General features: G+C 41.4%; 19 non-coding genes across 19 annotated transcripts; all 19 read left to right on the plus strand.

Moving 5' to 3' along the window:
- Nucleotides 1-3,418: 3,418 nt before the first annotated feature.
- On the plus strand, nt 3,419-3,490 carry trnac-gca (transfer RNA cysteine (anticodon GCA)). Its single transcript has one exon. It is a non-coding gene; the product is annotated as a tRNA-Cys (tRNA).
- An 804-nt stretch (nt 3,491-4,294) lies between these two features.
- Nucleotides 4,295-4,366, plus strand: trnac-gca (transfer RNA cysteine (anticodon GCA)). The gene has a single exon. It is a non-coding gene; the product is annotated as a tRNA-Cys (tRNA).
- Nucleotides 4,367-5,297: 931 nt separating this feature from the next.
- trnac-gca (transfer RNA cysteine (anticodon GCA)) lies at nt 5,298-5,369 on the plus strand. The gene has a single exon. It is a non-coding gene; the product is annotated as a tRNA-Cys (tRNA).
- Nucleotides 5,370-6,258: 889 nt separating this feature from the next.
- trnac-gca (transfer RNA cysteine (anticodon GCA)) lies at nt 6,259-6,330 on the plus strand. Its single transcript has one exon. It is a non-coding gene; the product is annotated as a tRNA-Cys (tRNA).
- Nucleotides 6,331-7,135: 805 nt separating this feature from the next.
- trnac-gca (transfer RNA cysteine (anticodon GCA)) lies at nt 7,136-7,207 on the plus strand. Its single transcript has one exon. It is a non-coding gene; the product is annotated as a tRNA-Cys (tRNA).
- Nucleotides 7,208-8,011: 804 nt separating this feature from the next.
- trnac-gca (transfer RNA cysteine (anticodon GCA)) lies at nt 8,012-8,083 on the plus strand. The gene has a single exon. It is a non-coding gene; the product is annotated as a tRNA-Cys (tRNA).
- A 1,937-nt stretch (nt 8,084-10,020) lies between these two features.
- trnac-gca (transfer RNA cysteine (anticodon GCA)) lies at nt 10,021-10,092 on the plus strand. Its single transcript has one exon. It is a non-coding gene; the product is annotated as a tRNA-Cys (tRNA).
- An 804-nt stretch (nt 10,093-10,896) lies between these two features.
- trnac-gca (transfer RNA cysteine (anticodon GCA)) lies at nt 10,897-10,968 on the plus strand. The gene has a single exon. It is a non-coding gene; the product is annotated as a tRNA-Cys (tRNA).
- Nucleotides 10,969-11,898: 930 nt separating this feature from the next.
- Nucleotides 11,899-11,970, plus strand: trnac-gca (transfer RNA cysteine (anticodon GCA)). The gene has a single exon. It is a non-coding gene; the product is annotated as a tRNA-Cys (tRNA).
- Nucleotides 11,971-12,856: 886 nt separating this feature from the next.
- Nucleotides 12,857-12,928, plus strand: trnac-gca (transfer RNA cysteine (anticodon GCA)). Its single transcript has one exon. It is a non-coding gene; the product is annotated as a tRNA-Cys (tRNA).
- Nucleotides 12,929-13,735: 807 nt separating this feature from the next.
- trnac-gca (transfer RNA cysteine (anticodon GCA)) lies at nt 13,736-13,807 on the plus strand. Its single transcript has one exon. It is a non-coding gene; the product is annotated as a tRNA-Cys (tRNA).
- Nucleotides 13,808-14,696: 889 nt separating this feature from the next.
- trnac-gca (transfer RNA cysteine (anticodon GCA)) lies at nt 14,697-14,768 on the plus strand. Its single transcript has one exon. It is a non-coding gene; the product is annotated as a tRNA-Cys (tRNA).
- An 804-nt stretch (nt 14,769-15,572) lies between these two features.
- On the plus strand, nt 15,573-15,644 carry trnac-gca (transfer RNA cysteine (anticodon GCA)). The gene has a single exon. It is a non-coding gene; the product is annotated as a tRNA-Cys (tRNA).
- An 804-nt stretch (nt 15,645-16,448) lies between these two features.
- Nucleotides 16,449-16,520, plus strand: trnac-gca (transfer RNA cysteine (anticodon GCA)). The gene has a single exon. It is a non-coding gene; the product is annotated as a tRNA-Cys (tRNA).
- Nucleotides 16,521-18,457: 1,937 nt separating this feature from the next.
- Nucleotides 18,458-18,529, plus strand: trnac-gca (transfer RNA cysteine (anticodon GCA)). The gene has a single exon. It is a non-coding gene; the product is annotated as a tRNA-Cys (tRNA).
- An 804-nt stretch (nt 18,530-19,333) lies between these two features.
- On the plus strand, nt 19,334-19,405 carry trnac-gca (transfer RNA cysteine (anticodon GCA)). Its single transcript has one exon. It is a non-coding gene; the product is annotated as a tRNA-Cys (tRNA).
- Nucleotides 19,406-20,212: 807 nt separating this feature from the next.
- On the plus strand, nt 20,213-20,284 carry trnac-gca (transfer RNA cysteine (anticodon GCA)). Its single transcript has one exon. It is a non-coding gene; the product is annotated as a tRNA-Cys (tRNA).
- An 889-nt stretch (nt 20,285-21,173) lies between these two features.
- On the plus strand, nt 21,174-21,245 carry trnac-gca (transfer RNA cysteine (anticodon GCA)). Its single transcript has one exon. It is a non-coding gene; the product is annotated as a tRNA-Cys (tRNA).
- Nucleotides 21,246-22,049: 804 nt separating this feature from the next.
- trnac-gca (transfer RNA cysteine (anticodon GCA)) lies at nt 22,050-22,121 on the plus strand. Its single transcript has one exon. It is a non-coding gene; the product is annotated as a tRNA-Cys (tRNA).
- Nucleotides 22,122-22,876: the final 755 nt, after the last annotated feature.

A 22,876-nucleotide genomic window follows, 5' to 3' on the forward strand; every position in this document is an offset into this window, starting at 1 on the left:
TATCTGTATGGGGCAGACTTCACAGCGGTCACTGATAGCAATCCCCTCACCTATGTCCTTACGTCTGCCAAACTAGATGCTACTAGTTATAGATGGTTATCCAGTCTCTCAACCTACAATTTTAAGATCCAATACAGAGCTGGAGCACAAAATCAAGATGCGGACGGATTGTCTCGTCGTCCCAATGGTGAACCATCAGATGATTGGGAATCTAAAAAAGAACAAGAACGAATCAGACAGTTCACTCTACATCATCTTGGAGATCTTGAAGGCAACACCAAGACAATCTTACCTGAAGTAGTGAAGGCCATCTGTGAAAAACATCAAGTCAATCAATCCCATGATTTTCAATCTTTCCCTTTGACCTTGGTAGAGTCTCTGAGCATGAATGAAAAGGCATTACCTCCAGAAATCCAGGAAGAAGATGGTCATGGTCTCCCAGAGATGCCTTGCCTGTCTGAAGAGGATCTGTTCAGGAAGCAGCGAGCTGACCCTGAAATTAAAGAGGTAATTGAGTACTTGGAGTCTAACAACAAACCTTCGAACTTGAAATTCCACTTACCTGCAGTAACCTTGTGGATGAGACAATGGAACAAACTTGAGCTGAAGAATGGGTTGTTATACTGGAAGAGGATGGATGGAGACAAAGTGTTGAACCAACTGGCTTTACCTGAAGATCTTCGAGGAATTGTACTTACCAGTCTTCATGATGACATGGGGCATCTGGGCCTGGAGCGAACTCTCGATCTTCTCCGTTCCAGATTTTACTGGCCAAAGATGGCGGCTGATGTTGAAAAAAAATCAAAAGGTGCGAGCGCTGTGTTCGTACGAAGACTCCTCCACAGAAAGCGGCTCCCTTGGTGAATATTCAGACTCATAGGCCATTAGAACTAGTTTGTATGGATTTTCTGTCGCTGGAACCAGACAACAGTAACACCAAGGATATCCTGGTCATCACAGACCATTTTACCAAGTACTCTGTTGCTATTCCTACCCGTAACCAGAAAGCACAAACAGTTGCTAGATGCCTGTGGGATAATTTCTTTGTCCATTACGGTTTTCCAGAAAAGTTGCTCAGTGATCAGGGGCCAGATTTTGAATCTCATACCATCCAAGAGTTGTGTAGAATTGCTGGCGTCCGAAAAGTGAGAACCACCCCCTACCATCCTAGAGGGAACCCGGTGGAACGCTTTAACCGGACCCTGTTACAGATGCTAGGCACCCTGGAGAACAAAAGTAAAGCTCATTGGAAAGATCACGTCAAACCATTGGTGCATGCATATAACTGCACCAGGAGTGATGTAATGGGATACTCACCATATGAGCTAATGTATGGGAGGCAACCTCGACTGCCGATCGACCTTGCTTTCGGACTTCATACCAACTTCCCATTACAGTCCCATTCGCACTATGTGAGATCCCTAAAGAGTAGATTAGAGGAAAGCTACAGAGTTGCTTCTCACAATGCATCCAAATTAGCTGACCGGAACAAAGACGTTTTGACAGAAATGTAGTTGCCTCTACACTCGAACCAGGTGATCGAGTCCTTGTGCGAAATGTCAGATTGAGAGGGAAACACAAGTTGTCAGATAAATGGGCCTCTGAGATCTATGTGGTAGTCCGGAAAGCAGGTGACATGCCAGTATATACAGTCTGCCCAGAAGGGAAAGATGGACCAGTCCGCACATTACACCGCGATCTGCTACTGCCTTGTGGGTTCCTACCCCTGAATGAAATAGAAGGAACAGACCCTCTGAAAATTAGTCGTAAGCCTAGAACCAGATCCCACTCTGCACGTGAAGCAGTTCCTCAAGAACATCTGAGTGGTCAGTCTGAATCAGAGGATGACTCTTATATTGGAAATTCAGGACGCCAATTGGAGTTTAGTACAAAAATTATTTCACCTCCAGGACATCCTATGACCGTAGAGAACTTGCCTGAAACAGAGTTTCTCGATTCCCCTGCTGCTGTGGTAGAACCTGTGGAAGAAACCTTACCTAACATCAGACTAGAAGAAGACTCCTCAGATAATCAGTCAGAAAATGAAGAAAATTGTATACCTGTTCAAGATGGAGACACTATTGAAGTGGAAATCTGAATATGTCTGGTGCTTTTCCAATAGTGGTGACCAGTCAACCCCAAGCATGCCCGATGACGTGCCTGAATTCAGAGGGGGAAAGTGTAACCCAGGTTACCAGTGGACAGAGACAAAATGCACTTCAAATTAAACAACAGAGTTAAAGTATGAAAGCTCCTTTCAGATCAAATATAAGACTGCAAACAAATTAATTAATTATATAGAAATGGATAAATATAAAATATTGAATGTTATAAATATGTCCAATAGCGTTATCTCCCTTTACATAAGCCTCCAATGAGATCGCATTTTGAATGATGTCATGGAAAATTCCGCTATCGCGGCACTTTTAGAGAGCAGCGCCTTCTAGAACTTTCTTTTCTCCGTGAACCTCTGATGCGAGCAGACGCTTGTTTTGCTGCGGGAGATTTGAAGCTCCGATTGAGTCGAGAATTGATGATTCAGAGAGAAGCAGTTTATGCTCGAGAATGACATTTTGAGAACGTGTATCATCTGGAACTTCCCTGGTTCTTCCGATGTACATGTAAACGAGTTCCTTGGCCAGGTTTTTGTGCTTCAGCTTTTGTTTCCACGTGAGTGCTGTGATGTCCAGCTGATGAGTGTGATCCATTCTGCATGTAAATCGAACGAAGTGTGAATCATTCCTGAACTGTGGATTGTCTCAGCCCTTCCTGTGTGCGTAACGGCGGGGTTGGACTGGCGAGCCGCCCATTTAACGAATCCTGTGATTTCCCTGTGAAAAGAAAACTTGCTCATCTTTGAACGGTAGGATTAGAACCACACATCAAATTATTCTGTGCTATCCAGGCCAGAATAGGACGACTGAATTAAGTGCCTCACAAACTTTTGGACTGAGTTTACCAACTGATCTGTTCATTGAGAACATCCAACTTTTGGACTTTCTGAGTATTTACATTCAAGAGTGAATGAAATTTTGTTTTGTTTTGTTGGTTTCATTTTCTATTGTTCTCCTTAAGCCTGTGTGAGGTTATATGGGTCCATGTTCAACAAATTGAGTAATCATTACAACCTAATAACAAGGTGAAAAGAAAAGAACATATTCAGTAAATTCAAACTTTTCTTACCTCATCCTTTTGTTTGAGTATTCACTGCTGCTGTATCGTCTCTCTCTCCGGACGAACCTAATCTTTTGAGCCCACTGGCCCGTTTGTAAAGTTGACACAAATTTATCATGTGTAATGGGTTACACACTTCCTCTCGAGAGGCTATTTTTTGTATCTGGCATGCTTGTCATATCCAAAAACTTTATTCAAAAGTGAGTCTGTCATCTTGTGTGAGGCTATGATCCAGGGAGTCTGTGGGGGTATAGCTCAGTGGTAGAGCATTTGACTGCAGATCGAGAGGTCCCCGGTTCAAATCCGGGTGCCCCCTTTGGATTTGGCATGTTAGGAATATGTGTTGCCATATCTTCCTGCCTTTTTGTGCTCATACTGTACGGGGTTATATCTCAATGGCACGGCAATTGATTGAAGATCAAGAGGTCCCAGGTTCATTCCATGTGCCTAATTTGGGCTTGGCATATTAGGAATAAATAAATCCTTGACATAAATTCATTTTTGAGGTTTGTGCTCTTGCAGTACGGGGTTATAGCTCAACGACAGAGCATTTGTCTGCAGATCAATAGTTCTGCGTTTTGGATCTGGCTTGCTTGACATAATCAACGACATGATTTCAAAGTGATTCTGTAATCAAGTTGTCCACAGTTCAAATCTGGGTGTCCCCTTTGGACTTGTCTTATTTGGAGGTTTTGAGTTGTAGAGTTGTTGATTCGGATTTGGAGTAACCAAAGACCTGAGTTTACAGTGAAGCAGTCAATGTTTGATATTATTGAATCGTAGGATCTAACTTAATCTTTGGCTCTAAGCACAGAAGTCTGTGGGGGTATGGCTCAATGAAAGAGCATTTTTCTGCAAAGATGTGGGGGTGTAGTTCAGTGGTAGAGCATTTGACTGCATATTAAAAGGTCCCTGGTTCAAATCTGGGTGCCCCTTGTGGATTTGGCAGTTTAGGAATAAGTGCAAACATATCTATATAGAAAGATTCTATGTGATTGTAAGTCAGTGGTGCATCCTCTCGAGAGGATCTTTTTTGTATTTGGCATGCTTGTCATATCCATAAACGTTATTCAAAAGTGAGTCTGTCATCTTGTGTGAGGCTATGATCCAGGGAGTCTGTGGGGGTATAGCTCAGTGGTAGAACATTTGACTGCAGATCAAGAGGTCCCCGGTTCAAATCCGGATGCCCCCTTTGGATTTGGCATGTTAGGAATATGTGTAGCCATATCTTCCTGCCTTTTTTTGCTCATACTGTACAGGGTTATATCTCAATGGCACAGCGTTTGATTGCAGATCAAGAGGACCCAGGTTCATTCCCTGTGCTTGATTTGAGCTTGGCATATTAGGAATAAACAAATCCTTGACATGAATTCATTTTTGAGGTTTGTGCTCATGCAGTACGGGGTTATAGCTCAACAACACAGAATTTGTCTGCAGATCAATAGGTCTACATTTTGGATCTGGCTTGCTTGATATAATCAACGACATGATTTCAAAGTGAGTCTGTAATTAAGTAGTCCACCGTTCAAATCTGGGTGTCCCCTTTGGACTTTGTCTGCAGATCAATAGGTCTACGTTTTGGATCTGGCTTGCTTGACATAATCAACGACATGATTTCAAAGTGAGTCTGTAATCAAGTTGTCCACAGTTCAAATCTGGTTGTCTCCTTTGGACTTGTCTTATTTAGAGGGTTTGAGTTGTAGAGTTGTTGATTCTGATTTTGAGTAACCAAAGACCTAAGTTTACAGTGAAGCAGTCAATGTTTGATATTGTTGAATCGTAGGATCTAACTTAATCTTTGGCTCTAAACACAGAAGTCTGTAGGGGTATGGCTTAATGAAAGAGCATTTTTCTGCAAAGATGTGGGGGCATAGTTCAGTGTGTAGAGCATTTGAGTGCAGATCAAGAGGTCCTCGGTTCAAATCCGAGTCAGTTTATGGATTTGGCAGATTAGGAATAAGTGCAAACATAGCTATATAGAAAGATTCTGTATGTGATTGTAACTCAGTGGCACATCCTAACGAGAGGTTCTTTTTTTGTATCTGGCATGCTTGTCATATCCAAAAACTTTATTCAAAAGTGAGTCTGTCATCTTGTGTGAGGCTATGATCCAGGGAGTCTGTGGGGGTATAGCTCAGTGGTAGAGCATTTGACTGCAGATCAAGAGGTCCCTGATTTAAATCCGGATGCCCCCTTTGGATTTGGCATGTTAGGAATATGTGTAGCCATATCTTCCTGCCTTTTGTGCTCATACTGTACAGGGTTATATCTCAATGGCACAGCATTTGATTGCAGATCAAGAGGTCCCCGGTTCAAATCTGGGTGCCCCCTTTGCATTTGGCATGTTAGGAATATGTGTAGCCATATCTTCCTGCCTTTTAGGAAGGTCCCAGGTTCATTCCTTGTGCCTAATTTGGGCTTGGCATATTAGGAATAAACAAATCCTTGACATGAATTCATTTTTGATGTTTGTGCTCATGCAGTACGGGGTTATAGCTCAACAACAGAGCATTTGTCTGCAGATCAATAGGTCTACATTTTGGATCTGGCTTGCTTGACATAATCAACGACATGATTTCAAAGTGAGTCTGTAATCAAGTCGTCCACAGTTCAAATCTGGGTGTCTCCTTTGGACTTGCCTTATTTGGAGGTTTTGAGTTGTAGAGTTGCTGATTCTGATTTGGAGTAACCAAAGACCTTAGTTTACAGTGAAGGAGTCAATGTTTGATATTGTTGAATCGTAGGATCTAACTTAATCTTTGGCTCGAAGCAGAGAAGTCTGTAGGGGTATAGCTTAATGAAAGAGCATTTTTCTGCAAAGATGTGGGGGCATAGTTCAGTGGTAGAGCATTTGAGTGCAGATCAAAAGGTCCACGGTCCAAATCTGAGTGCCGCTTATGGATTTGGCAGATTAGGAATAAGAGCAAACATATCTGTATAGAAAGATTCTGTATGTTATTGCCACTCAGTGGCACATCCTCTCGAGAGGTTCTTTTTTGTATCTGGCATGCTTGTCATATCCAAAAACTTTATTCAAAAAGTGAGTCTGTCATCTTGTGTGAGGCGATGATCCAGGGAGGCTGTGGGGGTATAGCTCAGTGGTAGAGCATTTGACTGCAGATCAAGAGGTCCCCGGTTCAAATCCGGATGCCCCCTTTGGATTTGGCATGTTAGGAATATGTGTAGCCATATCTTCCTGCCTTTTTGTGCTCATACTGTACAGGGTTATATCTCAATGGCACGGCGTTTGATTGCAGATCAAGAGGTCCCAGGTTCATTCCCTGTGCCTAATTTGAGCTTGGCATATTAGGAATAAACAAATCCTTGACATAAATTCATTTTTGAGGTTTGTGCTCATGCAGTACGGGGTTATAGCTCAACAACAGAGCATTTGTCTGCAGATCAATAGGTCTACATTTTGGATCTGTCTTGATTGACATAATCAACGACATGATTTCAAAGTGAGTCTGTAATTAAGTAGCCCACAGTTCAAATCTGGGTGTCTCCTTTGGACTTGTCTTATTTAGAGGGTTTGAGTTGTAGAGTTGTTGATTCTGATTTTGAGTAACCAAAGACCTAAGTTTACAGTGAAGGAGTCAATGTTTGATATTGTTGAATCGTAGGATCAAACTTAATCTTTGGCTCTAAACACAGAAGTCTGTAGGGGTATGGCTTAATGAAAGAACATTTTTCTGCAAAGATGTCGGGGCATAGTTCAGTGGTAGAGCATTTGAGTGCAGATCAAGAGGTCCTCGGTTCAAATCCGAGTCAGTTTATGGATTTGGCAGATTAGGAATAAGCGCAAACATAGCTATATAGAAAGATTCTGTATGTGATTGTAACTCAGTGGCACATCCTCTCGAGAGGTTGTTTTTTGTATCTGGCATGCTTGTCATATCCAAAAACTTTATTCAAAAGTGAGTCTGTCATCTTGTGTGAGGCTATGATCCAGGGAGTCTGTGGTGGTATAGCTCAGTGGTAGAGCATTTGACTGCAGATCAAGAGGTCCCTGGTTCAAATCTGGGTGCCCCCTTTGGAATTGGCATGTTAGGAATATGTGTAGCCATATCTTCCTGCCTTTTTGTGCTCATACTGTACAGGGATATATCTCAATGGCACGGCATTTGATTGCAGATTAAGAGGTCCCAGGTTCATTCCATGTGCCTAATTTGAGTTTGGCATATTAGGAATAAACAAATCCTTGACATGAATACATTTTTGAGGTTTGTGCTCTTGCAGTACGGGGTTATAGCTCAACAACAGAGCATTTGTCTGCAGATCAGTAGGTCTACATTTTGGATCTTTCTTGCTTGACATAATCAACGACATGATTTCAAAGTGAGTCTGTAATCAAGTCGTCCACAGTTCAAATCTGGGTTTCCCCTTTGGACTTGTCTTATTTGGAGGTTTTGAGTTGTAGAGTTGGTGATTCTGATTTGGAGTAACCAAAGACCTGAGTTTACAGTGAAGGAGTCAATGTTTGATATTGTTGAATCGTAGGATCTAACTTAATCTTTGGCTCAAAGCACAGAAGTCTGTTGGGGTATAGCTTAATGAAAGAGCATTTTTCTGCAAAGATGTGGGGGCATAGTTCAGTGGTAGAGCATTTGAGTGCAGATCAAGAGGTCCACAGTTCAAATCTGAGTGCCGCTTATGGATTTGGCAGATTAGGAATAAGTGCAAACATATCTATATACAAAGATTCTATGTGATTGTAACTCAGTGGTGCATCCTCTCGAGAGGATCTTTTTTGTATTTGGCATGCTTGTCATATCCATAAACTTTATTCAAAAGTGAGTCTGTCATCTTGTGTGAGGCTATGATCCAGGGAGTCTGTGGGGGTATAGCTCAGTGGTAGAGCATTTGACTGCAGATCAAGAGGTCCCCGGTTCAAATACGGATGCCCCCTTTGGATTTGGCATGTTAGGAATATGTGTAGCCATATCTTCCTGCCATTTTTTGCTCATACTTTACAGGGTTATATCTCAATGGCACGGCGTTTGATTGCAGATCAAGAGGTCCCAGGTTCATTCCCTGTGCCTAATTTGAGCTTGGCATATTAGGAATAAACAAATCCCTGACATAAATTTATTTTTTAAGGTTTGTGCTCATGCAGTACAGGGTTATAGCTCAACAACAGAGCATTTGTCTGCAGATCAATAGGTCTACATTTTGGATCTGGCTTGCTTGACATAATCAACGACATGATTTCAAAGTGAGTCTGTAATCAAGTCGTCCACAGTTCAAATCTGGGTGTCCCCTTTGGACTTGTCTTATTTGGAGGTTTTGAGTTGTAGAGTTGGTGATTCTGATTTGGAGTAACCATAGACCTGAGTTTACAGTGAAGGAGTCAATGTTTGATATTGTTGAATCGTAGGATCTAACTTAATCTTTGGCTCGAAGCACAGAAGTCTGTAGGGGTATGGCTTAATGAAAGAGCATTTTTCTGCAAAGATGTGGGGGCATAGTTCAGTGGTAGAGCATTTTAGTGCAGACCAAGAGATCCACGGTCAAATCCGAGTGCCGCTTATGGATTTGGCAGATTAGGAATAAGTGCAAACATATCTATATAGAAAGATTCTGTATGTGACTGTAACTCAGTGGCACATGTAACCCAGGTTACCAGTGGACAGAGACAAAATGCACTTCAAATTAAACAACAGAGTTAAAGTATGAAAGCTGCTTTCAGATCAAATATAAGACTGCAAACAAATTAATTAATTATATAGAAATGGATAAATATAAAATATTGAATGTTATAAATATGTCCAATAGCGTTATCTCCCTTTACATAAGCCTCCAATGAGATCGCATTTTGAATGATGTCATGGAAAATTCCGCTATCGCGGCACTTTTAGAGAGCAGCGCCTTCTAGAACTTTCTTTTCTCCGTGAACCTCTGATGCGAGCAGACGCTTGTTTTGCTGCGGGAGATTTGAAGCTCCGATTGAGTCGAGAATTGATGATTCAGAGAGAAGCAGTTTATGCTCGAGAATGACATTTTGAGAACGTGTATCATCTGGAACTTCCCTGGTTCTTCCGATGTACATGTAAACGAGTTCCTTGGCCAGGTTTTTGTGCTTCTGCTTTTGTTTCCACGTGAGTGCTGTGATGTCCAGCTGATGAGTGTGATCCATTCTGCATGTAAATCGAACGAAGTGTGAATCATTCCTGAACTGTGGTTTGTATCAGCTCTTCCTGTGTGCGTAACGGCGGGGTTGGACTGGCGAGCCGCCCATTTAACGAATCCTGTGATTTCCCTGTGAAAAGAAAACTTGCTCATCTTTGAACGGTAGGATTAGAACCACACATCAAATTATTCTGTGCTATCCAGGCCAGAATAGGACGACTGAATTAAGTGCCTCACAAACTTTTGGACTGAGTTTACCAACTGATCTGTTCATTGAGAACATCCAACTTTTGGACTTTCTGAGTATTTACATTCAAGAGTGAATGAAATTTTGTTTTGTTTTGTTGGTTTCATTTTCTATTGTTCTCCTTAAGCCTGTGTGAGGTTATATGGGTCCATGTTCAACAAATTGAGTAATCATTACAACCTAATAACAAGGTGAAAAGAAAAGAACATATTCAGTAAATTCAAACTTTTCTTACCTCATCCTTTTGTTTGAGTATTCACTGCTGCTGTATCGTCTCTCTCTCCGGACGAACCTAATCTTTTGAGCCCACTGGTCCGTTTGTAAAGTTGACACAAATTTATCATGTGTAATGGGTTACACACTTCCTCTCGAGAGGCTATTTTTTGTATCTGGCATGCTTGTCATATCCAAAAACTTTATTCAAAAGTGAGTCTGTCATCTTGTGTGAGGCTATGATCCAGGGAGTCTGTGGGGGTATAGCTCAGTGGTAGAGCATTTGACTGCAGATAGAGAGGTCCCCGGTTCAAATCCAGGTGCCCCCTTTGGATTTGGCATGTTAGGAATATGTGTTGCCATATCTTCCTGCCTTTTTGTGCTCATACTGTACGGGGTTATATCTCAATGGCACGGCAATTGATTGAAGATCAAGAGGTTCCAGGTTCATTCCATGTGCCTAATTTGGGCTTGGCATATTAGGAATAAATAAATCCTTGACATAAATTCATTTTTGAGGTTTGTGCTCTTGCAGTACGGGGTTATAGCTCAACGACAGAGCATTTGTCTGCAGATCAATAGTTCTGCGTTTTGGATCTGGCTTGCTTGACATAATCAACGACATGATTTCAAAGTGATTCTGTAATCAAGTTGTCCACAGTTCAAATCTGGGTGTCCCCTTTGGACTTGTCTTATTTGGAGGTTTTGAGTTGTAGAGTTGTTGATTCGGATTTGGAGTAACCAAAGACCTGAGTTTACAGTGAAGCAGTCAATGTTTGATATTATTGAATCGTAGGATCTAACTTAATCTTTGGCTCTAAGCACAGAAGTCTGTGGGGGTATGGCTCAATGAAAGAGCATTTTTCTGCAAAGATGTGGGGGTGTAGTTCAATGGTAGAGCATTTGACTGCATATTAAAAGGTCCCTGGTTCAAATCTGGGTGCCCCTTGTGGATTTGGCAGTTTAGGAATAAGTGCAAACATATCTATATAGAAAGATTCTATGTGATTGTAAGTCAGTGGTGCATCCTCTCGAGAGGATCTTTTTTGTATTTGGCATGCTTGTCATATCCTTAAACGTTATTCAAAAGTGAGTCTGTCATCTTGTGTGAGGCTATGATCCAGGGAGTCTGTGGGGGTATAGCTCAGTGGTAGAACATTTGACTGCAGATCAAGAGGTCCCCGGTTCAAATCCGGATGCCCCCTTTGGATTTGGCATGTTAGGAATATGTGTAGCCATATCTTCCTGCCTTTTTTTGCTCATACTGTACAGGGTTATATCTCAATGGCACGGCGTTTGATTGCAGATCAAGAGGACCCAGGTTCATTCCCTGTGCTTGATTTGAGCTTGGCATATTAGGAATAAACAAATCCTTGACATGAATTCATTTTTGAGGTTTGTGCTCATGCAGTACGGGGTTATAGCTCAACAACACAGAATTTGTCTGCAGATCAATAGGTCTACATTTTGGATCTGGCTTGCTTGATATAATCAACGACATGATTTCAAAGTGAGTCTGTAATTAAGTAGTCCACCGTTCAAATCTGGGTGTCCCCTTTGGACTTTGTCTGCAGATCAATAGGTCTACGTTTTGGATCTGGCTTGCTTGACATAATCAACGACATGATTTCAAAGTGAGTCTGTAATCAAGTTGTCCACAGTTCAAATCTGGTTGTCTCCTTTGGACTTGTCTTATTTAGAGGGTTTGAGTTGTAGAGTTGTTGATTCTGATTTTGAGTAACCAAAGACCTAAGTTTACAGTGAAGCAGTCAATGTTTGATATTGTTGAATCGTAGGATCTAACTTAATCTTTGGCTCTAAACACAGAAGTCTGTAGGGGTATGGCTTAATGAAAGAGCATTTTTCTGCAAAGATGTGGGGGCATAGTTCAGTGTGTAGAGCATTTGAGTGCAGATCAAGAGGTCCTCGGTTCAAATCCGAGTCAGTTTATGTATTTGGCAGATTAGGAATAAGTGCAAACATAGCTATATAGAAAGATTCTGTATGTGATTGTAACTCAGTGGCACATCCTAACGAGAGGTTCTTTTTTGTATCTGGCATGCTTGTCATATCCAAAAACTTTATTCAAAAGTGAGTCTGTCATCTTGTGTGAGGCTATGATCCAGGGAGTCTGTGGGGGTATAGCTCAGTGGTAGAGCATTTGACTGCAGATCAAGAGGTCCCTGATTTAAATCCGGATGCCCCCTTTGGATTTGGCATGTTAGGAATATGTGTAGCCATATCTTCCTGCCTTTTGTGCTCATACTGTACAGGGTTATATCTCAATGGCACAGCATTTGATTGCAGATCAAGAGGTCCCCGGTTCAAATCTGGGTGCCCCCTTTGCATTTGGCATGTTAGGAATATGTGTAGCCATATCTTCCTGCCTTTTAGGAAGGTCCCAGGTTCATTCCTTGTGCCTAATTTGGGCTTGGCATATTAGGAATAAACAAATCCTTGACATGAATTCATTTTTGATGTTTGTGCTCATGCAGTACGGGGTTATAGCTCAACGACAGAGCATTTGTCTGCAGATCAATAGTTCTGCGTTTTGGATCTGGCTTGCTTGACATAATCAACGACATGATTTCAAAGTGATTCTGTAATCAAGTTGTCCACAGTTCAAATCTGGGTGTCCCCTTTGGACTTGTCTTATTTGGAGGTTTTGAGTTGTAGAGTTGTTGATTCGGATTTGGAGTAACCAAAGACCTGAGTTTACAGTGAAGCAGTCAATGTTTGATATTATTGAATCGTAGGATCTAACTTAATCTTTGGCTCTAAGCACAGAAGTCTGTGGGGGTATGGCTCAATGAAAGAGCATTTTTCTGCAAAGATGTGGGGGTGTAGTTCAATGGTAGAGCATTTGACTGCATATTAAAAGGTCCCTGGTTCAAATCTGGGTGCCCCTTGTGGATTTGGCAGTTTAGGAATAAGTGCAAACATATCTATATAGAAAGATTCTATGTGATTGTAAGTCAGTGGTGCATCCTCTCGAGAGGATCTTTTTTGTATTTGGCATGCTTGTCATATCCATAAACGTTATTCAAAAGTGAGTCTGTCATCTTGTGTGAGGCTATGATCCAGGGAGTCTGTGGGGGTATAGCTCAGTGGTAGAACATTTGACTGCAGATCAAGAGGTCCCCGGTTCAAATCCGAATGCCCCCTTTGGATTTGGCATGTTAGGAATATGTGTAGCCATATCTTCCTGCCTTTTTTTGCTCATACTGTACAGGGTTATATCTCAATGGCACGGCGTTTGATTGCAGATCAAGAGGTCCCAGGTTCATTCCCTGTGCTTAATTTGAGCTTGGCATATTAGGAATAAACAAATCCTTGACATGAATTCATTTTTGAGGTTTGTGCTCATGCAGTACGGGGTTATAGCTCAACAACACAGCATTTGTCTGCAGATCAATAGGTCTACATTTTGGATCTGGCTTGCTTGACATAATCAACGACATGATTTCAAAGTGAGTCTGTAATCAAGTCGTCCACAGTTCAAATCTGGGTGTCTCCTTTGGACTTGTCTTATTTAGAGGGTTTGAGTTGTAGAGTTGTTGATTCTGATTTTGAGTAACCAAAGACCTAAGTTTACAGTGAAGCAGTCAATGTTTGATATTGTTGAATCGTAGGATCTAACTTAATCTTTGGCTCTAAACACAGAAGTCTGTAGGGGTATGGCTTAATGAAAGAGCATTTTTCTGCAAAGATGTGGGGGCATAGTTCAGTGTGTAGAGCATTTGAGTGCAGATCAAGAGGTCCTCGGTTCAAATCCGAGTCAGTTTATGGATTTGGCAGATTAGGAATAAGTGCAAAAATAGCTATATAGAAAGATTCTGTATGTGATTGTAACTCAGTGGCACATCCTAACGAGAGGTTCTTTTTTTGTATCTGGCATGCTTGTCATATCCAAAAACTTTATTCGAAAGTGAGTCTGTCATCTTGTGTGAGGCTATGATCCAGGGAGTCTGTGGGGGTATAGCTCAGTGGTAGAGCATTTGACTGCAGATCAAGAGGTCCCTGATTTAAATCCGGATGCCCCCTTTGGATTTGGCATGTTAGGAATATGTGTAGCCATATCTTCCTGCCTTTTGTGCTCATACTGTACAGGGTTATATCTCAATGGCACAGCATTTGATTGCAGATCAAGAGGTCCCCGGTTCAAATCTGGGTGCCCCCTTTGCATTTGGCATGTTAGGAATATGTGTAGCCATATCTTCCTGCCTTTTAGGAAGGTCCCAGGTTCATTCCTTGTGCCTAATTTGGGCTTGGCATATTAGGAATAAACAAATCCTTGACATGAATTCATTTTTGATGTTTGTGCTCATGCAGTACGGGGTTATAGCTCAACAACAGAGCATTTGTCTGCAGATCAATAGGTCTACGTTTTGGATCTGGCTTGCTTGACATAATCAACGACATGATTTCAAAGTGAGTCTGTAATCAAGTCGTCCACAGTTCAAATCTGGGTGTCTCCTTTGGACTTGCCTTATTTGGAGGTTTTGAGTTGTAGAGTTGCTGATTCTGATTTGGCGTAACCAAAGACCTGAGTTTACAGTGAAGGAGTCAATGTTTGATATTGTTGAATCGTAGGATCTAACTTAATCTTTGGCTCGAAGCAGAGAAGTCTGTAGGGGTATAGCTTAATGAAAGAGCATTTTTCTGCAAAGATGTGGGGGCATAGTTCAGTGGTAGAGCATTTGAGTGCAGATCAAAAGGTCCACGGTTCAAATCCGAGTGCCGCTTATGGATTTGGCAGATTAGGAATAAGAGCAAACATATCTATATAGAAAGATTCTGTATGTTATTGCCACTCAGTGGCACATCCTCTCGAGAGGTTCTTTTTTGTATCTGGCATGCTTGTCATATCCAAAAACTTTATTCAAAAAGTGAGTCTGTCATCTTGTGTGAGGCGATGATCCAGGGAGGCTGTGGGGGTATAGCTCAGTGGTAGAGCATTTGACTGCAGATCAAGAGGTCCCCGGTTCAAATCCGGATGCCCCTTTGGATTTGGCATGTTAGGAATATGTGTAGCCATATCTTCCTGCCTTTTTGTGCTCATACTGTACAGGGTTATATCTCAATGGCACGGCGTTTGATTGCAGATCAAGAGGTCCCAGGTTCATTCCCTGTGCCTAATTTGAGCTTGGCATATTAGGAATAAACAAATCCTTGACATAAATTCATTTTTGAGGTTTGTGCTCATGCAGTACGGGGTTATAGCTCAACAACAGAGCATTTGTCTGCAGATCAATAGGTCTACATTTTGGATCTGTCTTGATTGACATAATCAACGACATGATTTCAAAGTGAGTCTGTAATTAAGTAGCCCACAGTTCAAATCTGGGTGTCTCCTTTGGACTTGTCTTATTTAGAGGTTTTGAGTTGTAGAGTTGTTGATTCTGATTTTGAGTAACCAAAGACCTAAGTTTACAGTGAAGGAGTCAATGTTTGATATTGTTAAATCGTAGGATCAAACTTAATCTTTGGCTCTAAACACAGAAGTCTGTAGGGGTATGGCTTAATGAAAGAGCATTTTTCTGCAAAGATGTCGGGGCATAGTTCAGTGGTAGAGCATTTGAGTGCAGATCAAGAGGTCCTCGGTTCAAATCCGAGTCAGTTTATGGATTTGGCAGATTAGGAATAAGCGCAAACATAGCTATATAGAAAGATTCTGTATGTGATTGTAACTCAGTGGCACATCCTCTCGAGAGGTTGTTTTTTGTATCTGGCATGCTTGTCATATCCAAAAACTTTATTCAAAAGTGAGTCTGTCATCTTGTGTGAGGCTATGATCCAGGGAGTCTGTGGTGGTATAGCTCAGTGGTAGAGCATTTGACTGCAGATCAAGAGGTCCCTGGTTCAAATCTGGGTGCCCCCTTTGGAATTGGCGTGTTAGGAATATGTGTAGCCATATCTTCCTGCCTTTTTGTGCTCATACTGTACAGGGATATATCTCAATGGCACGGCGTTTGATTGCAGATTAAGAGGTCCCAGGTTCATTCCATGTGCCTAATTTGAGTTTGGCATATTAGGAATAAACAAATCCTTGACATGAATACATTTTTGAGGTTTGTGCTCTTGCAGTACGGGGTTATAGCTCAACAACAGAGCATTTGTCTGCAGATCAGTAGGTCTACATTTTGTATCTTTCTTGCTTGACATAATCAACGACATGATTTCAAAGTGAGTCTGTAATCAAGTCGTCCACAGTTCAAATCTGGGTTTCCCCTTTGGACTTGTCTTATTTGGAGGTTTTGAGTTGTAGAGTTGCTGATTCTGATTTGGAGTAACCAAAGACCTGAGTTTACAGTGAAGGAGTCAATGTTTGATATTGTTGAATCGTAGGATCTAACTTAATCTTTGGCTCAAAGCACAGAAGTCTGTTGGGGTATAGCTTAATGAAAGAGCATTTTTCTGCAAAGATGTGGGGGCATAGTTCAGTGGTAGAGCATTTGAGTGCAGATCAAGAGGTCCACAGTTCAAATCTGAGTGCCGCTTATGGATTTGGCAGATTAGGAATAAGTGCAAACATATCTATATACAAAGATTCTATGTGATTGTAACTCAGTGGTGCATCCTCTCGAGAGGATCTTTTTTGTATTTGGCATGCTTGTCATATCCATAAACTTTATTCAAAAGTGAGTCTGTCATCTTGTGTGAGGCTATGATACAGGGAGTCTGTGGGGGTATAGCTCAGTGGTAGAGCATTTGACTGCAGATCAAGAGGTCCCCGGTTCAAATACGGATGCCCCCTTTGGATTTGGCATGTTAGGAATATGTGTAGCCATATCTTCCTGCCATTTTTTGCTCATACTTTACAGGGTTATATCTCAATGGCACGGCGTTTGATTGCAGATCAAGAGGTCCCAGGTTCATTCCCTGTGCCTAATTTGAGCTTGGCATATTAGGAATAAACAAATCCCTGACATAAATTTATTTTTTAAGGTTTGTGCTCATGCAGTACAGGGTTATAGCTCAACAACAGAGCATTTGTCTGCAGATCAATAGGTCTACATTTTGGATCTGGCTTGCTTGACATAATCAACGGCATGATTTCAAAGTGAGTCTGTAATCAAGTCGTCCACAGTTCAAATCTGGGTGTCCCCTTTGGACTTGTCTTATTTGGAGGTTTTGAGTTGTAGAGTTGGTGATTCTGATTTGGAGTAACCATAGACCTGAGTTTACAGTGAAGGAGTCAATGTTTGATATTGTTGAATCGTAGGATCTAACTTAATCTTTGGCTCGAAGCACAGAAGTCTGTAGGGGTATGGCTTAATGAAAGAGCATTTTTCTGCAAAGATGTGGGGGCATAGTTCAGTGGTAGAGCATTTTAGTGCAGACCAAGAGATCCACGGTCAAATCCGAGTGCCGCTTATGGATTTGACAGATTAGGAATAAGTGCAAACATATCTATATAGAAAGATTCTGTATGTGACTGTAACTCAGTGGCACATGTAACCCAGGTTACCAGTGGACAGAGACAAAATGCACTTCAAATTAAACAACAGGGTTAAAGTATGAAAGCTGCTTTCAGATCAAATATAAGACTGCAAACAAATTAATTAATTATATAGAAATGGATAAATATAAAATATTGAATGTTATAAATATGTCCAATAGCGTTATCTCCCTTTACATAAGCCTCCAATGAGATCGCATTTTGAATGATGTCATGGAAAATTCCGCTATCGCGGCACTTTTAGAGAGCAGCGCCTTCTAGAACTTTCTTTTCTCCGTGAACCTCTGATGCGAGCAGACGCTTGTTTTGCTGCGGGAGATTTGAAGCTCCGATTGAGTCGAGAATTGATGATTCAGAGAGAAGCAGTTTATGCTCGAGAATGACATTTTGAGAACGTGTATCATCTGGAACTTCCCTGGTTCTTCCGATGTACATGTAAACGAGTTCCTTGGCCAGGTTTTTGTGCTTCTGCTTTTGTTTCCACGTGAGTGCTGTGATGTCCAGCTGATGAGTGTGATCCATTCTGCATGTAAATCGAACGAAGTGTGAATCATTCCTGAACTGTGGTTTGTATCAGCTCTTCCTGTGTGCGTAACGGCGGGGTTGGACTGGCGAGCCGCCCATTTAACGAATCCTGTGATTTCCCTGTGAAAAGAAAACTTGCTCATCTTTGAACGGTAGGATTAGAACCACACATCAAATTATTCTGTGCTATCCAGGCCAGAATAGGACGACTGAATTAAGTGCCTCACAAACTTTTGGACTGAGTTTACCAACTGATCTGTTCATTGAGAACATCCAACTTTTGGACTTTCTGAGTATTTACATTCAAGAGTGAATGAAATTTTGTTTTGTTTTGTTGGTTTCATTTTCTATTGTTCTCCTTAAGCCTGTGTGAGGTTATATGGGTCCATGTTCAACAAATTGAGTAATCATTACAACCTAATAACAAGGTGAAAAGAAAAGAACATATTCAGTAAATTCAAACTTTTCTTACCTCATCCTTTTGTTTGAGTATTCACTGCTGCTGTATCGTCTCTCTCTCCGGACGAACCTAATCTTTTGAGCCCACTGGTCCGTTTGTAAAGTTGACACAAATTTATCATGTGTAATGGGTTACACACTTCCTCTCGAGAGGCTATTTTTTGTATCTGGCATGCTTGTCATATCCAAAAACTTTATTCAAAAGTGAGTCTGTCATCTTGTGTGAGGCTATGATCCAGGGAGTCTGTGGGGGTATAGCTCAGTGGTAGAGCATTTGACTGCAGATAGAGAGGTCCCCGGTTCAAATCCAGGTGCCCCCTTTGGATTTGGCATGTTAGGAATATGTGTTGCCATATCTTCCTGCCTTTTTGTGCTCATACTGTACGGGGTTATATCTCAATGGCACGGCAATTGATTGAAGATCAAGAGGTTCCAGGTTCATTCCATGTGCCTAATTTGGGCTTGGCATATTAGGAATAAATAAATCCTTGACATAAATTCATTTTTGAGGTTTGTGCTCTTGCAGTACGGGGTTATAGCTCAACGACAGAGCATTTGTCTGCAGATCAATAGTTCTGCGTTTTGGATCTGGCTTGCTTGACATAATCAACGACATGATTTCAAAGTGATTCTGTAATCAAGTTGTCCACAGTTCAAATCTGGGTGTCCCCTTTGGACTTGTCTTATTTGGAGGTTTTGAGTTGTAGAGTTGTTGATTCGGATTTGGAGTAACCAAAGACCTGAGTTTACAGTGAAGCAGTCAATGTTTGATATTATTGAATCGTAGGATCTAACTTAATCTTTGGCTCTAAGCACAGAAGTCTGTGGGGGTATGGCTCAATGAAAGAGCATTTTTCTGCAAAGATGTGGGGGTGTAGTTCAATGGTAGAGCATTTGACTGCATATTAAAAGGTCCCTGGTTCAAATCTGGGTGCCCCTTGTGGATTTGGCAGTTTAGGAATAAGTGCAAACATATCTATATAGAAAGATTCTATGTGATTGTAAGTCAGTGGTGCATCCTCTCGAGAGGATCTTTTTTGTATTTGGCATGCTTGTCATATCCATAAACGTTATTCAAAAGTGAGTCTGTCATCTTGTGTGAGGCTATGATCCAGGGAGTCTGTGGGGGTATAGCTCAGTGGTAGAACATTTGACTGCAGATCAAGAGGTCCCCGGTTCAAATCCGAATGCCCCCTTTGGATTTGGCATGTTAGGAATATGTGTAGCCATATCTTCCTGCCTTTTTTTGCTCATACTGTACAGGGTTATATCTCAATGGCACGGCGTTTGATTGCAGATCAAGAGGTCCCAGGTTCATTCCCTGTGCTTAATTTGAGCTTGGCATATTAGGAATAAACAAATCCTTGACATGAATTCATTTTTGAGGTTTGTGCTCATGCAGTACGGGGTTATAGCTCAACAACACAGCATTTGTCTGCAGATCAATAGGTCTACATTTTGGATCTGGCTTGCTTGACATAATCAACGACATGATTTCAAAGTGAGTCTGTAATCAAGTCGTCCACAGTTCAAATCTGGGTGTCTCCTTTGGACTTGTCTTATTTAGAGGGTTTGAGTTGTAGAGTTGTTGATTCTGATTTTGAGTAACCAAAGACCTAAGTTTACAGTGAAGCAGTCAATGTTTGATATTGTTGAATCGTAGGATCTAACTTAATCTTTGGCTCTAAACACAGAAGTCTGTAGGGGTATGGCTTAATGAAAGAGCATTTTTCTGCAAAGATGTGGGGGCATAGTTCAGTGTGTAGAGCATTTGAGTGCAGATCAAGAGGTCCTCGGTTCAAATCCGAGTCAGTTTATGGATTTGGCAGATTAGGAATAAGTGCAAAAATAGCTATATAGAAAGATTCTGTATGTGATTGTAACTCAGTGGCACATCCTAACGAGAGGTTCTTTTTTTGTATCTGGCATGCTTGTCATATCCAAAAACTTTATTCGAAAGTGAGTCTGTCATCTTGTGTGAGGCTATGATCCAGGGAGTCTGTGGGGGTATAGCTCAGTGGTAGAGCATTTGACTGCAGATCAAGAGGTCCCTGATTTAAATCCGGATGCCCCCTTTGGATTTGGCATGTTAGGAATATGTGTAGCCATATCTTCCTGCCTTTTGTGCTCATACTGTACAGGGTTATATCTCAATGGCACAGCATTTGATTGCAGATCAAGAGGTCCCCGGTTCAAATCTGGGTGCCCCCTTTGCATTTGGCATGTTAGGAATATGTGTAGCCATATCTTCCTGCCTTTTAGGAAGGTCCCAGGTTCATTCCTTGTGCCTAATTTGGGCTTGGCATATTAGGAATAAACAAATCCTTGACATGAATTCATTTTTGATGTTTGTGCTCATGCAGTACGGGGTTATAGCTCAACAACAGAGCATTTGTCTGCAGATCAATAGGTCTACGTTTTGGATCTGGCTTGCTTGACATAATCAACGACATGATTTCAAAGTGAGTCTGTAATCAAGTCGTCCACAGTTCAAATCTGGGTGTCTCCTTTGGACTTGCCTTATTTGGAGGTTTTGAGTTGTAGAGTTGCTGATTCTGATTTGGAGTAACCAAAGACCTGAGTTTACAGTGAAGGAGTCAATGTTTGATATTGTTGAATCGTAGGATCTAACTTAATCTTTGGCTCGAAGCAGAGAAGTCTGTAGGGGTATAGCTTAATGAAAGAGCATTTTTCTGCAAAGATGTGGGGGCATAGTTCAGTGGTAGAGCATTTGAGTGCAGATCAAAAGGTCCACGGTTCAAATCCGAGTGCCGCTTATGGATTTGGCAGATTAGGAATAAGAGCAAACATATCTATATAGAAAGATTCTGTATGTTATTGCCACTCAGTGGCACATCCTCTCGAGAGGTTCTTTTTTGTATCTGGCATGCTTGTCATATCCAAAAACTTTATTCAAAAAGTGAGTCTGTCATCTTGTGTGAGGCGATGATCCAGGGAGGCTGTGGGGGTATAGCTCAGTGGTAGAGCATTTGACTGCAGATCAAGAGGTCCCCGGTTCAAATCCGGATGCCCCTTTGGATTTGGCATGTTAGGAATATGTGTAGCCATATCTTCCTGCCTTTTTGTGCTCATACTGTACAGGGTTATATCTCAATGGCACGGCGTTTGATTGCAGATCAAGAGGTCCCAGGTTCATTCCCTGTGCCTAATTTGAGCTTGGCATATTAGGAATAAACAAATCCTTGACATAAATTCATTTTTGAGGTTTGTGCTCATGCAGTACGGGGTTATAGCTCAACAACAGAGCATTTGTCTGCAGATCAATAGGTCTACATTTTGGATCTGTCTTGATTGACATAATCAACGACATGATTTCAAAGTGAGTCTGTAATTAAGTAGCCCACAGTTCAAATCTGGGTGTCTCCTTTGGACTTGTCTTATTTAGAGGGTTTGAGTTGTAGAGTTGTTGATTCTGATTTTGAGTAACCAAAGACCTAAGTTTACAGTGAAGGAGTCAATGTTTGATATTGTTAAATCGTAGGATCAAACTTAATCTTTGGCTCTAAACACAGAAGTCTGTAGGGGTATGGCTTAATGAAAGAGCATTTTTCTGCAAAGATGTCGGGGCATAGTTCAGTGGTAGAGCATTTGAGTGCAGATCAAGAGGTCCTCGGTTCAAATCCGAGTCAGTTTATGGATTTGGCAGATTAGGAATAAGCGCAAACATAGCTATATAGAAAGATTCTGTATGTGATTGTAACTCAGTGGCACATCCTCTCGAGAGGTTGTTTTTTGTATCTGGCATGCTTGTCATATCCAAAAACTTTATTCAAAAGTGAGTCTGTCATCTTGTGTGAGGCTATGATCCAGGGAGTCTGTGGTGGTATAGCTCAGTGGTAGAGCATTTGACTGCAGATCAAGAGGTCCCTGGTTCAAATCTGGGTGCCCCCTTTGGAATTGGCGTGTTAGGAATATGTGTAGCCATATCTTCCTGCCTTTTTGTGCTCATACTGTACAGGGATATATCTCAATGGCACGGCGTTTGATTGCAGATTAAGAGGTCCCAGGTTCATTCCATGTGCCTAATTTGAGTTTGGCATATTAGGAATAAACAAATCCTTGACATGAATACATTTTTGAGGTTTGTGCTCTTGCAGTACGGGGTTATAGCTCAACAACAGAGCATTTGTCTGCAGATCAGTAGGTCTACATTTTGTATCTTTCTTGCTTGACATAATCAACGACATGATTTCAAAGTGAGTCTGTAATCAAGTCGTCCACAGTTCAAATCTGGGTTTCCCCTTTGGACTTGTCTTATTTGGAGGTTTTGAGTTGTAGAGTTGCTGATTCTGATTTGGAGTAACCAAAGACCTGAGTTTACAGTGAAGGAGTCAATGTTTGATATTGTTGAATCGTAGGATCTAACTTAATCTTTGGCTCAAAGCACAGAAGTCTGTTGGGGTATAGCTTAATGAAAAAGCATTTTTCTGCAAAGATGTGGGGGCATAGTTCAGTGGTAGAGCATTTGAGTGCAGATCAAGAGGTCCACAGTTCAAATCTGAGTGCCGCTTATGGATTTGGCAGATTAGGAATAAGTGCAAACATATCTATATACAAAGATTCTATGTGATTGTAACTCAGTGGTGCATCCTCTCGAGAGGATCTTTTTTGTATTTGGCATGCTTGTCATATCCATAAACTTTATT

Source organism: Carassius carassius, chromosome 38, assembly GCF_963082965.1.
Source record: "Carassius carassius chromosome 38, fCarCar2.1, whole genome shotgun sequence".
Lineage (NCBI taxonomy): Eukaryota > Metazoa > Chordata > Actinopteri > Cypriniformes > Cyprinidae > Carassius > Carassius carassius.